The sequence below is a fragment of the Lepidochelys kempii genome, chromosome 8 (genome assembly GCF_965140265.1).
Source record: "Lepidochelys kempii isolate rLepKem1 chromosome 8, rLepKem1.hap2, whole genome shotgun sequence".
NCBI classification, from domain to species: Eukaryota; Metazoa; Chordata; order Testudines; family Cheloniidae; genus Lepidochelys; species Lepidochelys kempii.
This window is the reverse complement of record NC_133263.1, coordinates 15,745,876-15,762,696: the sequence shown is the minus strand read 5'-3', so window position 1 is coordinate 15,762,696 and position 16,821 is coordinate 15,745,876. Positions and strand designations below refer to the sequence as shown.

Genomic DNA, 16,821 nt, shown 5'->3' with positions numbered 1-16,821 from the left:
ATTTTATTTTTTTAAAAGAGCCTGGATTGCTGCTTCCAGAAAAATCTCAAATTAACAAACCCAGGGCTGTAATCAGGAAGTTCCTATATGCCCTTTACACTCAACAGACAGGCAGTTTCAGAGGTCCAGCATGATTTATGCATCAAAATAACCCACATCCTCTGCCTGCTTTTTCTCTTCACTAAACTATAAACAGTGTTCTCAGTCTTTACTGTAGTGACTTCACCATCGCCTGCTCAGAGAATGTGGTGAAGTCAATTTAAAAACAAGACCAGAATTGCTCCAGGGAGCCCTTTATAAAAAATTAAATCTAGCCACAAAGGGGATGAACGTTTAAAGGATGTTTAAAAGGATGTTCTTTTCCAGTTTTCCCTTGACATTAGTGCTTTTCACAAGTTGAGCCTTATTGCCCAGGAGGTTCTGTAATTAACCATTTGACAGTTCAAGTAGGAGTGATAGTGCTACTGGATTGGCTATTTTGGGTTATTTTATGAATGGCCTCTACCTAAAAGTGTGACACTTTTATCCTCTTAGAGTAGGAGCCTATATTGTGTAATATAGTACTGGACTGGGATTGTTTTTCTTTCGTATAGCTCTTGAGTGAATCTATGCCCTGGCTGTGGAAAATTAGGGTTTTACTGCAGGGGTTCTGATTTAATCAAGCTTCCAACCGCATTCCTTCCATACAGTTTTACAAACAGTAAACTTAAAAGGCAAACCATAGAGGGTAGCTATTATGTTTCCCCAGAGCATCCTGTCCTGACATATGTACAATCCCTTGCCCTTCCTCCCCAACCCTCATCCCAGAGAGTAGCACATTCTTCTTAGCTGAGATGAAATACTTTCAGTTGCATTCAATCAACTCTCAGCTAGCAATGCTTCCCATGGCTGCCTTTGAACCCTGCCTGGGAAAAAAATTCCTGAAACCCAAGACTGTTGGCTGGCTTGGTGCAGCCTCCTCCTAAGAAAACCATGGGACAAGGATGGTAGATCTTCAGAGTCCTCTCTCTGGAGTGACAAAGGACCTGAACACGACGTCACAGGGAGTAACTACATTTCTATGGGAAACAAATAGAACCACTGCATACTAGCTCCCGATGAGTGTTCCTTCCAGCTGCTTCTTCTGATTTGTTCCCAGGTTCATGGAAGTTTTCAGTTCTGTTCACCCAGCAAAGCAACATATAGTGCAGGAGTTATGATCACTGGTCAAATGGATGGCCAAAAATGAAACTCTAATTAATAATTGACTAGCAAGATAATGAAATATCTGTGGTTGCTGTTTGCTTTCCTTTCCTTTCCAATGCAGCACCAACACCGAGCATGGTGGAAGGTAATCAATCAAAGAACAGTTTCCACTTGTTGAGCAGATAAATTACAGAAGAAAATGGCTTCAGAATGTGGATGGTATTTAATCTCTATGAACTGCATAATGCTGTACTGTTTACATGAGACGTCCAAGTCACATGGTAGAGTAGGAAGCCACTTCCCTGACACCTATCTGAATCCCATTGAAAGATGTGTCGAGTCCTGTTTTTAGAATTTCTCAGCCATCGTCTTTCAGATCTTTCCAAAGACTGATCCTGGAATATGACCCTAATGTGTTACCTCAGTATTTTGAAGTGAAAGACTGGAGGTTATAACATATGAACAATCTAGATTCCTTGGAACCAAAGGTTCAAAGCCTGAGAGGGTTAATTCAGTCCATTGACCCGCCTTTGGTGAATAATCAGATACCAGTGTAGTGTGTGTGAGTATTTTAGGTGGCTCCATCTTGTCTAATCTCTCTATTTAGAATGCATCAATCACTATGATATGTACATCCCTATCTGTTTTGTGCAGATACTGAATAACAGAAAGTGGAGCTGCAGTTACTCCGTGTTGCCCAGTGTCTCATTTGCTGTGAATCTGGGCAGAGTGTAGATTCAGCTGATCCAGGGCCTAAGAGATTCCTTCTTAGTCTGTGCGAGAAAGTGGTGGTTCTGTGAGGCCATAAAGTGAAAAGGTTTGGGGGCCCCGTGATGCTACCCTAGGAAGGACAGAGTAATGGGGTAATTACAGAGATATTGCAACAGAAGGACAGAGTGAGGAGAATGGGAAAAGGAAACTGTGTTTTCTGTAGAAGTACATTGTCCATACTACCCATTGAGGAGTAACTTGGCTCTCTGATTACCTCCAGTGTGCCTGCTGCCAGAATCCATTTGCTATCATTCAAAGAGAGCTTTGCTGGGGCTGCCCACAGGAAAACAGATCAAGGGGCAGGAAACACTTTTGGAAACTATTAAAGCCACGTTTTGAAGTGTTTTGCCTCAAGAGCAAGGCTGACTTTAGGGGCATGCAATCACAGGAGGTATCACCCACTTGGGGGCAGAAGCTGTTGATGACAAGAGTCTTGACCTTTTTCACTGGAAAACTCGTGACAGTGACAAATGATTGGACTAAATCTACAAGGCTAGAATGAAATTTACCGGAAAAAATTAAACTTCAGAGTTGTTGAAACCGACACTGTTTCATGAACCCAAGACTGCAGGGAACAATCCTGTGCACAAGGTGGAGAAAGATGATCTAATAGGGCATTTCTATCTCCTATATTGCTCAAGCTAGTACAGATGCAGGAGCTCTGCTTGCAGGTTTTTATCACTGGGGGTCATCTCATGCCTGCAGGGCTGGGCCCAAATCTGAGAGTATGCGTTTATTTGCATGGTAAAAGGAATCGAGGTACATGATAAATAGTGAAGAGAAGGTCTTGCAGCTGAGGCATATGAGTACTTTTTTGAAATTTTCTATAAAACAGGTTAAATGTAGAGGCCATGCCCAAAGGAACCCACAAGGGCTTCAGAGTAACAGCCGTGTTAGTCTGTATTCGCAAAAAGAAAAGGAGTACTTGTGGCACCTTAGAGACGAACCAATTTATTTGAGCATGAGCTTTCGTGAGCTACAGCTCACTTCATCGGATGCATACTGTGGAAACTGCAGAAGACATTATATACACAGAGACCATGAAACAATACCTCCTCCCACCCCACTCTCCCGCTGGTAATAGCTTATCTAAAGTGATCATCAAGTTGGGCCATTTCCAGCACAAATCCAGGTTTTCTCACCCTCCGCCACCCCATATACAAACTCACTCTCCTGCTGGTAATAGCCCATCCAAAGTGACCACTCTCTTTAAAATGTGTATGATAATCAAGGTGGGCCATTTCCAGCACAAATCCAGGTTTTCTCACCCCCCCACCCCCATCCAAAAACCACACACACAAATACTGAGCTGTAGCTCACAAAAGCTCATGCTCAAATAAATTGGTTAGTCTCTAGGGTGCCACAAGTACTCCTTTTCTTTTTAGATAAGCTATTACCAGCAGGAAAGTGGGGTGGGAGGAGGTATTGTTTCATGGTCTCTGTGTATATAATGTCTTCTGCAGTTTCCACAGTATGTATCCGATGAAGTGAGCTGTAGCTCACGAAAACTCATGCTCAAATAAATTGGTTAGTCTCTAAGGTGCCACAAGTCCTCCTTTTCTTTTCACAAGGGCTTATTACACTGTGGGTTAAAAACACTTTGTTTTGTGTGGAGACCAATTCATCAGTGCTCTATGGCACCTTTGTAGTTGGCTGTGTCCTCGCAAGTCAGGCTGCAATGCAGCTATGTAGTCCCTCTGGGGAATTAACCCCAGCATAAGTAGCCTCTCTGGTAAGCACTAAGCTGGTTTTGCAACCTCCCCAGGAACCACTGGCTCAAGAGATGTGCTGGGGGCAGGGGGAGATGTGGCTGGGGAATTCCTATGCCTCAGCTATTGCCTAAAGAACAGGAGTACTTGTGGCACCTTAGAGACTAACCAATTTATTTGAGCATAAGCTTTCGTGAGCTACAGCTCACTTCATCGGATGAATTCAGTGGAAAATACAGTGAGGAGATACAAGTACTCCTTTTCTTTTTGCGAATACAGACTAACACGGCTGCTACTCTGAAACCAGCTATTGCCTAGCTGCTGCAAGGAACAATGAGAACTGAGCTATAAATTTAGGGCAGCTTCAGGATGAGGGAAGAGCAATTTGCCTGCCCCCTAGTCCCTGCACTGGCACACAAGAGGAATTCAGCTCATAGAAAATCCAGCTCCAGGAAACATTGTTTATAGTTGAAACTATCTGAGAATTACCCTTTGTAGTGTTTGAGCAGCTGGAAAAATAAAGGTGAATGCAAGTTCCTCAGAAGTAACTTGGTACATTTGGAGAGGAAGAATTTTGAAAATGTACATAAAAATGTTTCAAAAAAAGTAGTGAGGGGTTCTTATCTTGCAAAGTCTTGGCATTGAAATGGCAGGCAGAGGGTGATGTTTTCCATTTTATAGGTTGGTTATGCAGTGATGACACCTGAATTGTCTTCTCACATCTGCCACTGATTTGCTGTGTGATCTTGGGGATTACTCTCTCTCTGCCTGAGTTTCCCAATCTCTAAAATAGGGATAATAATAGTTCCTGACCTCACAGGGTATAGTGAGGCTAAATTAATGGTTGTAAAGTCCTTTCAGATGCTTAGACAGAAGCTGCTACAGCCGTGTGAAGTATTACCGGGAGTGAAATGTCTTGGGTTGCCTCTGAGATTAATTTGTAAACCACATGAATGGATGAATGAGATTTCCCCTACCTCTATCTACTGAAAAACCCATAGGTTCTAAGAAGCAGGGCAAGGCCAACTGGCTAGGCTTTGGCTAAGTCACGCAGTCTGCCTTATTATCGCAAGTCTCCAGCGAAGCTCCAAAATTACATTGCAACAAACCTACATTTCTCTCACAGACACACACCTCTGTCCCCCATCCACCACATTTTAAAATTGTATTTAATTTTATTTTTTACTTTACTGTTCTGTCTGTCTAATCCTGGTTTCCAGTTATAGCCAGTGCTGCAGAGTTATTTGCAGGCTGCAGCCTGTTATTAAACCTGCATTGTCCTATCGAATTGATATTCTCATAGTAGATTTAACTAGTGGAACACTTTGTTTCATTTGTTCTTGTGGAAACCACTGATAGCAATGTGTAGCACGAGATTAGGTAGAAGTGATTATGAAGTTTACAGAACTGTGGGATGTGGGAAAATACATTCCTCTGACAAGTATTATACTCAGGTACCATTCTATTGTAGTGTGTGTGTATCTGGGTTTGGGTTTGGTGGTTTTGTTTTCTTTCTCTACTGAATGTTCAGAGGACATTGGATAATTACACTAGTTTCTTGTCCAAGTACATTTATAATGATGTTTAACAACTGGAGGAAATACACTGAAGAAAGAGAGACTTTGGAAAGGGGTAGTTGTCAAAACAGTGAGGTTGTTAGTAAGCCATTAGTTTCCATTAGGCACTAAATGTGATTATTTAGTTAATGTTTATTCATTGCTCTTAATGTGTACAAATCACTATATAAGTGCTCAGTATTATTGTTAATAATTGCATTTTGTAGGCTGGCAACTTGGCTTTGAAAGAACAAGTCAAATACACTTGTGTGGCTACCAAATTATACAAAACGTGTCTTGTAGTTAAAGAACAGGACTGGAAGGAGGGAAAGCTACCCAGTAATACTACAATTCTCTTTCCAATCATGCTGTAATTTCATGCTGTGGCCTTGGGAAAGTTGCTAAGGCCCAGATCCACAAAGGGATGCTGAGCATCACAACCCCTAATGTTTAGGTATAGGAAATCACTGAAGCAACAAAGAGACCCTCAAAGCCTGAGTTAGGTGCCTGGGGTCCCAGTATAATGAATGAGGAGAGGGGGGGGGGGCCTTATAGCCTGATCCACAAAAAGAGCCAGTGGGAGATGCCAGCCAGAGAGGTGTAGACTAAACCCTGCTCCTGTCTCCGAGATAGGTGCCTATGGCCCAGCTGCAGGGAGGCACCAATCTCTGCTAGTGATCTACAATGGGGAACCCCTCTCCTGGAGTCAGGTGGCTAAGTCATTTCATGTGAGAATGAGTTGAGCACCAGCCTCACATTGTTATAACTTTTAGCCCAGTGGAGAGAGAACTCACCTGGGACGTAGGAGACCCAGGTTTACTCGCCCACAGGGCCGTCCTTACCCATATGCAAACTATGCAGCTGCGTAGGGCACCAGGAAATGTTGGGCACCAAATTGCCCCGAATTTCCTAGTGCCCTACGCAGCTGCGTGCTGCTCCAGCTCCAGCAGCCAGCCCGATTCCCCGGTCGGCTGAGCCAGCCAGGAAAGCTGCCCCTGCCCCTGTCCCGCCCCCACCCCACCTCTGCCCACCCCTGCTCTGCCTCAGCCCTGCCCCCACTTCTCCTCTTCCCCTGAGGGACGTCCCGGGGGACTGCAGCAGGGGTCGGGTGCGCCCTGCACTCATGGGGTGGCGGGAAGTGGAGCGACCCGGCCCCAGCCCAGCCCCGCTCTGCCAGCTCCCAGCCATGCCGCTGGTGAGTACTGGGGAGCGGTTTCCCTCTGCCCTGCAAGTCCCAAGGCTGGGAGCCAGGGGAGCAGAGTGGAGCAGGCTGGGGCCAGGTCACTCCACTTCCCGCAGTCCCGTGAGTGCGGAGTCAGGCCTGCCCTGCAATCACCGTGTGGCAGGAAGTGGAGCGACCGGCCCCAACCTGCTCTGCTGGCTCGTGCTGGAGGGCAGTTTATTCCCTGTCCCCCACAGACCTTGGGCAGAGCCCCTCCGCCCCCCGCAGAGGCCTGGGTATGCCCCCCCAGCGGGGGGACTGCATAGGGCACCACAATGACTAGGGATGGCCCTGCTCGCCCCCTCTGCCAAAGGGGAAAAAGAGTATTTGAAAAGGGGTGTCCACCTCTCAGGAGCATGCTGTAACCACAGAGCTAAGCAGCAGGCTGAAGTGAGGCTCCGACAGGCTCCCCTGTTGTAGCTGTTCCCCTGTGGATAAGTAATGAAAGAGAGACTTGTCCAGAGACAGTTGGAGAGTGCTCTATAGCCTGCTGGCTGGGGCACCCACCTGGGACACCCAGGATCCAATCCCCCAGCACAAAGGACTATTTAATTATTTATCCACAGGGGGACAGCTTCAACAGGAGAGATGGAGGGAGCCCCACATCAAAATATCCCAGTTAGAGCCCTCTGCTGAGGGGTGGGAGAGCCCTCTTCAAATCCATTCTCCCCTTCTGGCAGAGGAGGGAATTAGTCTCCCGCATCCCAGGTGAGTGTTTTAACCACTGGGCTAAAAGATAAGATGGGTGGCAGCACTGTCACCTTTTCCTTCAGCCGAATTTTGATGGGATCTGATGCAGTAGATGGCCTCTGAGCATACCTACCAGATTGGGCTCTGCGGGCAAGACAGGTGTGTGCCCACCTATCTTCCCTTGGCTTCATGGCTCGCTCTTAGGTGGGAGACAAGCATCTGGATGTCTAGAGTGAGGCATGCTCAGTGGCAGAAACCTAGGCATGTAGGGAACCTAGGGGACTTTTACTTTGAACACATAGATGCCGAGTTAGTTTTGGCACCTGCAGGGTTTGGTGGCAGCTGAGCAGGTGTTTTGTGGAGCCTAAAACTGGGATTTAGGTGCCTAAGTATCCTTGTGGATCTGGGCCTCAGCCTCTTTCTGCCGTAGTTTCCATTTCTGAAAAACTGGGGTGATAGTACTGTCCTCACTGTGGGATTGTGAGGTTGGTTCAGTGAGTGTTTGTAGAATGCTGCGAGAGCCTCTGAGAAGAGGTGCTGTAGAAAGGCAACGTACTCTATCTTATTGTGAGCAGTGCTAGCATGTGCAAACTAAAACCTCAGAGAGATGCAGACAGGAAACTGTCTTCAGCAGACCTGGTTTGTATATCCAGTTTCCTAAATCTCACACACTAAAACCCCAATCCTTTGTGTCTTCTTTTGTGCTGTGACTAAACTTGTTAGTTTTCACAGTGGACTCCGGTTATTAGCCGTCCAGATAAAGACAACTTTCGGCTCCTAGCAACGTTTTTCCTGAGAATCAGTCCCATCCTATTGACTTTCACGTTAACAAGTTTTGGATATTAGCAACTGTCATGCCGCTTATTGACAGCTCTTTTCCAAAAACAGAAAAGGCCCCGGCTGCAGGCAGGTTTGTGGGGCTGCAGCCAGGGAAGGAAGTGCAAAGATATGTTCCTATGCTTCCTTCCCTGGCTGCAGCCACATAAACCTGCCTTTTGCTTATTGGCAACTTTCAGATAATAGCAACCTTTTGCTGGGAACTGACTAGTTACTAATTGGCATCCACTGTATTCTGTTAGCTGTAACTCTGTGTTCAGACACCTCTGCTCTTTTATATATTCATTTCTCTCCCCTCCTCCTCCATCAGATATTATAGAATCTACTAACTGTCACATGTGTTTACCATCCCATCCATTGTCTAAAATAAGCTGGAAATAATGTCTTGGGGACATTCTCCCCAGATTCCAGAAGGCACCAAGCCTTTTGAATAATGAAACAAGAGACTCTATCCCAGGTTTTACATTAAGCCCTTTCTGAGTGGAGTCAAGGCAGTGTGACTGCTCATGCCTTGTAGTCCAGATTAATGAAGCTCATAATGTCCAATCTCAAACTTCATTGAGGTCAATGGAAAGACTCCTGTTAGCTTTAATGGGAGTAGGATCATCCCCATAGTACATCTCTATCAAGTCTTAATGCCATGGTTTTAGTAGTTCCTCAGTAACCATGGATTTCATGTGGTAGGACTCTGTGGTGAGAGCAGGGCCGCAGGGGGTTGATTTAACAGGACTCTTGTTAAAGAAATTGGACACTGTGCGTAATCCGCCTGGTGAATGTGTTTCTATCTATCCATCCTGAAACTGGAGGAGAGAAGAATGTTTATGTTTTGACGGCAGTTTCTGTCTGTGGAAAGGATAATGATAATATGGAAAAGCTGAAATCTGCAACCTCCTCTTTGCTGGGCCTCTTCGACTGATAGAGCCAGTCGTTAAGTCTCTCAGAGTAATTTTCTGTTCCAACTAAAGAAAATATACACAGCTGCTGGAAAATTTACTATTCTTTATAAAACCAGATCACTTTATCCCAGTTCTCTGCTTGCCAGCTCTCTCCCACAGACTTGAGAAAGCATCTTTCTTCACCCCAAGCTCTAGTAAAAGTCCAGAAAGACGGGTTCTAATCCAAGATCCTTCTTATTATACCTTATGTCTCGACTATGATTGGTCTGGGAAATATGCCCCGGGGATGGTGGTGGCGATCATTGTTTTGTAAAGGACAGTGTGCAATCTGCTAGTACCAGATGTGGTTGGAACAGACATACTCTGCTTCTAATGAACATGATTTTCAATCCATCTCTTAGGTTCTGCATAGGCTGTGCTGACTGACCTTTACTGGGGTTCATTTTCCTGGAGCCAAATAGCACATTTAGTCCAGTCAATGGAAGGGAATGTTCAACCAGCTGCATAGACTTCACATATTCAAGCTTGGCCTGTTCGTTACCCCACTGTCCTGCCTTAATACGGAATCCATTGGGGATCCCAGGACAATACGTTCAGATGTCAAAGTAGTTCAGAGGGATTGTGGGAATTTCATAGCCTTTCCTGATCTTCCCATAGTCAATCATGCCTGCTTGCCAGTGAGGAGGCAGCCATCAACCAGTATCTTCTGAGACTGCTATTTCTGGTAATCCTCCAGAATGTGCTCTAGTTTAGAGTCTCTTGTGATGCAGCTTCCTCTCTCCATGAAGACCAATAGGTTTGTCTCCTTGTTGAACATTAATGTATATAGGAACTATACTACTGCATCAAGGAGGAAATAGTCCTTTGGGTGTACTCTAATGATCTTTTAGAGAACAGAGCTTGCAAGATTCTTTCCTCTCCGTTTAGCTGTTGTACTCAGTCAAGATTATGAACAGAGGGAAGGAGTGCAGACTTGCAACAAGACTGTTATTGAGATCTGTTTTTCAAAGCCAACCTGTCAGCACAATTGACTGAGCAGAACCATGGATGAAGTCAGTGCATGTATTCATTACCTCAGTTGCTCAGTGAATAAAATGGAGACCTGTATTTGGGAAATAACTATGCTAATGTACATAGAACTCCATGAGAGTGCCAACCATTTTGGAGCTGTTAGGCTGGCTCAAATGCTCAGGCTTCATTGCTCAGGGCAAGGTTGCATCTGAGAGTCTTAGGAATGTATGGCTACACTCAGATATCTATGTAAGGCACCTATTACCAAAGCACAGATTTGGGTGGGGATCGTTTGGCCTTAAATTCACCTTTTCATTCTGGGCTTCCAGTTCCCTTACTGCACATCACCAGCTACATCGCAGCCCTGCATTTCTGCAGCTGTTTGATATATACTCTGTAGGCATGCACCTGTGTTCTGTGGTCACCCATTGGAGCATGCTTGATGACTGAACCAGATGAAATATGTCACTTATGTGATGCCATTGGGTCCTTTCTAGTGGGAGGTTATGGAATGCTGATGCTAAACTCCATATTATTTTGAAATATAACCCTGATGTAGTCAAGAACAAGTCCCTTATCAGTAAAATCCAGACTTTGAACATGTTGGATTTATCCCAGTTTCACCTCTTTTAGAATGGCCATGTAAATAAGTTGAGTGAAAAAAAACTAAAATAATTTATTGTTGCACTGAAAAGGCCAACTTCTGTCCTAAGCAGAGGTGACAGGAGGTAACTGAGAATAGAATCCAGAAATTTCATAAAAGGGGGAGGCAGGGGACGGGAGGGAGAATCAAAGGTCCCTAATTGCTCCCATCCAATCTCAAACATAATAGCTCTGCAGTCAGGCTTGGGCATTGCACAATCCAGTAAGTTAAATAAAACAAAACGGGCTCGGCTGTTGCAAGTTAGTGTTGCCAACAAATGAATCTTTGTAGCCTGGTTTTCTTAAACAGATGCAGAGTGTTACATTACGGCCACACTGGCTTTAATTTGCGGGACTGGTCTGGAGAGAGGTGATTCTTAGATGCACATAATTTTTCAAAGCAGATCTTTGAAACAGAAAATCTGATTCTCCTCTTACTTACACTGGTTTTAAATTGAGTTACGGTTGATTTATGCCAGTGAAGTAAGTCGAGATTTAGGCCTATGAAGTTTCATGTTCCTTTTATTAGTGATCATTTTACATGAGTAGTGTTTAAGGTAGAAGGAGAAATTCTTTAGGAATATCAGAAACAGGAAGTCTTGGGGAAAATTAGTGGGAGTCAGTCATCTAAAGGTGGGAGTCTTTTTTTTTCTTTGTTTTTTTTCCCCTCTCGTTAGATTGAGTTTTTGTTTAGATTCCTTCCCTGATACTAGATTAAAAAAATTCTTGATTCAGATTGAACATGATTAAATCTAAAAATATACATGATCATGTATATTTTTAATCTGACATTTCAAGAGTCTATTCTTTAAAAATGCTCTTGAATGTTTTCATAGTGAGTCTATTCTGGTTGCCTGGAAAAGTAACACACAAAATCATGACAACAATAATTTACAGGATCAAATGAACTAGATCTGGAACATGGGGGTGGGAGTCAAGATGGGGAGGTAAGAAGGGATGGAGTGGGAAAGATGTGAAGAATATGACAGGAGCATTCGGAAAGGAGCAGAGACAATGATTTATTTTACTAGAACATTCCCCACTGGAAGTGCTTTCAGAGATAAGGAACTGTTTAGTGCAGATGAGAATCAAGATATCTGAAACTGCAAGAAATTTGTGAGGCTGAATAAGGAATGTCACTGAATTCAGCGATGATAGAGATGTATATGGTGACTGACTGTTCTTATTAAAAAATCAAACTCGGCTAGATGCTGAGCATTGTTCTCTCAAACCATTGTTGTGAGCAGCAATTTCTGATCCTCCTTGTTAAATCCGTGGCCAGAGATCAAACCTATGATCTTTAGAACAAAATACCTTTTGGGACTGGCCACCAAACCCTTTACTCTGACACCTCCTTATCCAACAGGTAGTCATCGAGTTATGCAAGATAAGAAGCTGCCCAAAGGACATTCCAGCATCATTGCTCAGGCACCATTCCCTCTGAAGTCTGTGGGAATCTTGCTTGAGTAAGGATAGCCAAGATTTGGCCTAAAAAGTAGAAGAGATCTGGACATCAGTCATTGGTCTTGTCCTTTTCCAAACTGCTCAGGACATTTGCAAGACTTCAGAGAGTGCAGTAAAAGCAGCAGATTTGCAATACCTTTGTTCCTGCACACCATGCATTTAGGGATTAATAACAAGAATTTTAGTTATAAGCTGGGGACGCATCAATTAGAAGTAATGGAGGAGGAGAAGGACCTTGGAGTATTGGTTGATCACAGGATGACTTTGAGCCGCCAATGTGATATGGCCGTGAAGAAAGCTAATGAGGTCTTGGGATGCATCAGGTGAGGTATTTCCAGTAGAGATAATGAGGTTTTAGTACCGTTTATACAAGGCACTGGTGAGACCTCACCTGGAATACTGTGTGCAGTTCTGGTCTCCCATGTTTACGAAGGATGAATTCAAACTGGAACAGGTACAGAGAAGGGCTACTAGGATGATCCGAGGAATGGAAAACTTGTCTTATGAAAGGAGACTCAAGGAGCTTGGCTTGTTTAGTCTAACCAAAAGAAGGTTGAGGGGAGATACGATTGCTCTCTATAAATATATCAGAGGGATAAATACCTGGGAGGGAGAGGAATTATTTAAGCTCAGTACCAATGTGGACACAAGAACAAATGGATATAAACTGGTCATTGGGAAGTTTAGACTTGAAATTAGATGAAGATTTCTAACCATCAGAGGAGTGAAGTTTTGGAATAGCCTTCTAAGGGAAGCAGAGGGGGCAAAAGACCTATCTGGCTTTAAGATTAAACTCGGTAAGTTTATGGAGGAGATGGTATGATGGGATAACATGATTTTGGCAATGAATAGATCTTTAATATTCATGGTAAATAGGCCCAATGGCCTGTGATAGGATGTTAGATGGGGTGGGATCTGAGTTACTACAGAGAATTCTTTCCTGGGTATCTGGCTGGTGAATCTTGCCCATATGCTCAGGGTTCAGCTGATTGCCATATTTGGGGTCGGGAAGGAATTTTCCTCCAGGGCAGATTGGAAGAGGCCCTGGGGGTTTTTCGCCTTCCTCTGTAGCATGGGGCACGGGTCACTTACTGGAGGATTATCTACTCCTTGAAGTCTTTAAATCATGATTTGAGAACTTCAGTAGCTCAGACATAGGTGAGGGGTTTATAGCAGGAGTGGGTGGGTGAGATTCTGTGGCCTGCATTGTGCAGGAGGTCAGACTAGATGATCATAATGGTCCCTTCTGACCTTAATATCTATGAATCTATGTACTATATAATACCTTCAGATGACAATTTTGCATGTCAGATATGGATAACTGGCAAGGAACATATATAGCTTTCCAGAGTAGGTGTCATCATCAGCTGTATTTCCTTATGTTACTTCTAATTTTTAAGTCAATTTGCTGCTAGTGAAATTGAAGGCCCTGGAGGTTCAAATCCTTGATTATAATAACAACAACAATAGCAGCATTTAGATATTTTTATCTCCTTTTTACAGAAGTGGAAACTAAGAAGCAAAGAGATTGTGTCCTGATTTTCAGAGATGCTGAGCACATGTAGCTTCTAAATTGGCATGCAAATGACTTGCCCAGGAAGTCTGAGATAGCGAAGGCTCCTGAGCACATTCAGTCCTTGGCCTCTTGGCTGAGATATCCAATAAGATTGTCCGTTAGTATCAACCGTGATGGTGATTTTTGTACTGTGACTGGTGACTCTATTTAACAGCGCCTCTGTCTGTAAGATACCTGGACTTGTTGCTGCAGACTGTGCAACTGAATGGAATCTGAAGAATTTGGTCTAATATTTACCCTGGTATTTGTCCCTTGATAAGAAATGGGTCATTCACAATCATGTAAATCACACAATGTGGGCAGGTTAGTAACAGTGTTTGCTTTGTGTTTCACGCGCTTATCGCTCACATTCTTCTGAGGTCTGTTGCACATTGTGACTTTATGCAGATTAATAGGAAAATTTTCTTTCTTCTCTTATTTCCAGGAGCTGGTTTTAAAGAGGCAGTCTTATCCCTCAACATCCTTTCTTTTTTGTTCATGTACTGATGTTATTATTTGTAGTGCGAGAGTGCCAGTTAAGGATCAGGACCCCACTGCATGAGGTGCTGTACAAACTCAGAACAAAAAGACAAGCCCTGCCCCAGAGAGTTTGCAGGCTGAGAAAGGGCTGAGATTACCGGACATGCTGTGCCTTTCCCTAACTTTAACCAATAACATTGTACCTGCATGCCACAGCAAAGCTGCATGAGTATGTGGGGGGAACATTCACCAAACACCAATGAAATAAGCTGAAATTTGCCATATTCTTTTGCTCAGTGACTGCAAACAGATTTATCTATAAATCTTGGTCTTGGACAATTATTTATTCTCTCTGACGTCCCTCTCCATGGGAAACCATGCACCTGACTGTCCTCTCACTTATACTTCTTTGACTCCTGTGTAGCCCCACTTGCTTCAGGGAATTACTGCAGATTGACAACAGTGTGAGGGAAGAATCAAGCACCGTCTTTATAATGACCAGAGAATAACTAAGGTAGATTTTTGGCTACAATACACAGGCTGACTTTATTGCAGCCTTTGTAAAGGCTTTTTTACTTTGATTATACAGTAGCTACCAACCCCTAAACTTAACCAGGTTGGAACAGTTGATTTCCCTTCCCCTAAACCACTGAGCAGCTTGCCTGGTTAATATGTGTTCATCTTTCAGTGCATTCCTAACTGTAACATGAAAAGCCAGATTCTTTGCTGCTGTAAACCTTACTCCCAGGGCCATTCTGCACCAAAAATTTAAAAATTCTGCCAATTTTATTTGTCAAAATAACACTACGTAATCATGCCAGTTGCAATTATTTTGGTAATTTATTTCAAAATACCTGTCAGCAAGTATGTCTGTAACAATATAGAGACACACAAAAATTCCCCCAGGAGTAGAGAGTTAAAAAAGTTCCAATGACAACCCAGTTCCTCTTTTTCTGCCCCCTTATCTCCCCCCCTCTGCCCAGCCGGGGGGCCAGACACCCACAACCCCACCTCCCCACAGCCCACCTGTGGGCCCCCCTAGCCAATACATTCGAACCCACTGCCCCCCAGAGCTCAGCTGCGGGCCCCCCCCTTGCCCAGACACCTGTGCCCTCCCTCTCCCCAAGCCCAGGGATCCAGCAGTAGAAACAACCGGATGCTTGGTCCCAGGCTTGCACAGAGTTTCCTGTGCACCGCCCTCTCCTTCCCTCTGGGCATGCTGGGAACTGCAGCTGCCAGGAGCCCTCTAACTCCTTCCCCATTCCCCCCAGCAGTGTCTTCTATGTGCAAGTGGTGCTCTGACGAGTCCAGCAGCCCCTAGTGATGGCTAGCAGCACTTCAGCCCATTTCTGTGGGGAAAAGGAAATTCTGCACACGCAATGTTAATTTCTTCAAAATTCTGCATTGCGCAGTGTCGCAGAATTCCCCCAGGAGTCAAACCTGTTACATCAACTGAGAACCTACACCGGATTTACATCAGCTGAGAATCTGGCCTGAAGTCTTCCTGTATTTCCCAAAATATGAACAAATACTTCTGATCATATTGATAAACAAGAAACCAATTTCCATGTTGCTTTACAGGTGGATCTCGCCCCAAGAGCCCTTTCTCAAACTATTGGTTACTGAGTCACACTACAGTTTTAGGTCCTGATCCTGCAAGCAGAGTGACCCCTGTATGAGTACTCATGTGAATAAAGTTTTGCATATGCTTAAGTGTTTGCAGGGTATGTGCCTTAGTCTCAGCAGTGACATCGAATTTTGTCTGGGACAAGTAGGGACTCCTCTTCACTAATGTAATGTTGATTAGTAGACTGTTTGGAGGAGCTGAAAGAATTTTTAAAAATTCCTTCCTATAGGCTAAGCTTCAAGGGTGAATTCCATTATATACAAAGGATTCTTTTCAAAACAGTGAGAAACTGTTTTTCCATTTTAGCTTCGCATATTGGTGTTGTCTGTCATTACTCTTAAATACTGTAGTGTTTTGTTTTATTTTATAGTGTAAGTGTAGCTGTGTTCAGGTGTGAATATGAAATTTACCACTATAAAGCTCCCTAAAGAATAGCAGATATACAGTACATATAGGAGGACCAGAGCTATCGTAGGACCCAGGAGTCCTGAATCCAAATCCGCTGCTATACTCTCTAGTCTACATTTCTTAAGGGTAATGACTGATGTTTATATAGCACCTTTCAACCACGCAACAATGTTTAATAAATTAGAGTAATAAAAAATGCTGTTAATCAAAGACCAGCTGTCCAACATGGGGCTGGCTTTGTGGATTGTGTTGAAGGCTATGAGGGCAGCTTTTGTAACTGTCTAGCATTCGCTAATTTTTAACCTGATAATGTTTGTCTTGCTGGTTGAACAATGAATTCTGTCTGTGACTCTGAAGTTCTACTTCAAATAGGAAACCATTTTGGGCAGGGGAGGATTTTGCAAGTATAATATACTTTACTTGCAGACTGTCAGGATGCATTGTTCTTGGCCGACACAGTGTATTCGCATGCTTGAAGATGGTGGTTTATAATTTTAACTTCAAATGCGGCAGTCAGGGCAGAAAATCAGATTAGCAAACTTGAGTTGCTATGAACTACCCCCTCCCATGTACTTCTCTCAGATACAGAGTACGTAGTTAGTGACAAAAACAAAGGGAGGAATTGGATGTGATCATTTTCTGTTCTGCTTATTGTAAGCCATTTACTCTTTAATGAATACAGTCGCGTAAAACAAACTTGCTGTGTCTCAGTTACTGCATTGTGTGTGTGATGGATTCTTTAATCATTATAGTTTGGGTGTCTAATGT

The 16,821-nt window shown here is 43.7% G+C and overlaps 1 protein-coding gene and 1 long non-coding RNA gene across 6 annotated transcripts in view; one reads left to right on the top strand and one right to left on the bottom strand.

The window, feature by feature from the left end:
- The window catches only part of LOC140915648 (uncharacterized), an 80,633-nt gene that overhangs the window by 20,919 nt on the left and 42,893 nt on the right, over nt 1–16,821 (bottom strand). The window lies entirely within an intron of this gene.
- SHROOM1 (shroom family member 1) overlaps nt 1–16,821 on the top strand; it is a 75,001-nt gene that overhangs the window by 22,792 nt on the left and 35,388 nt on the right. The gene's annotated exons all lie outside the window — the stretch shown is intronic.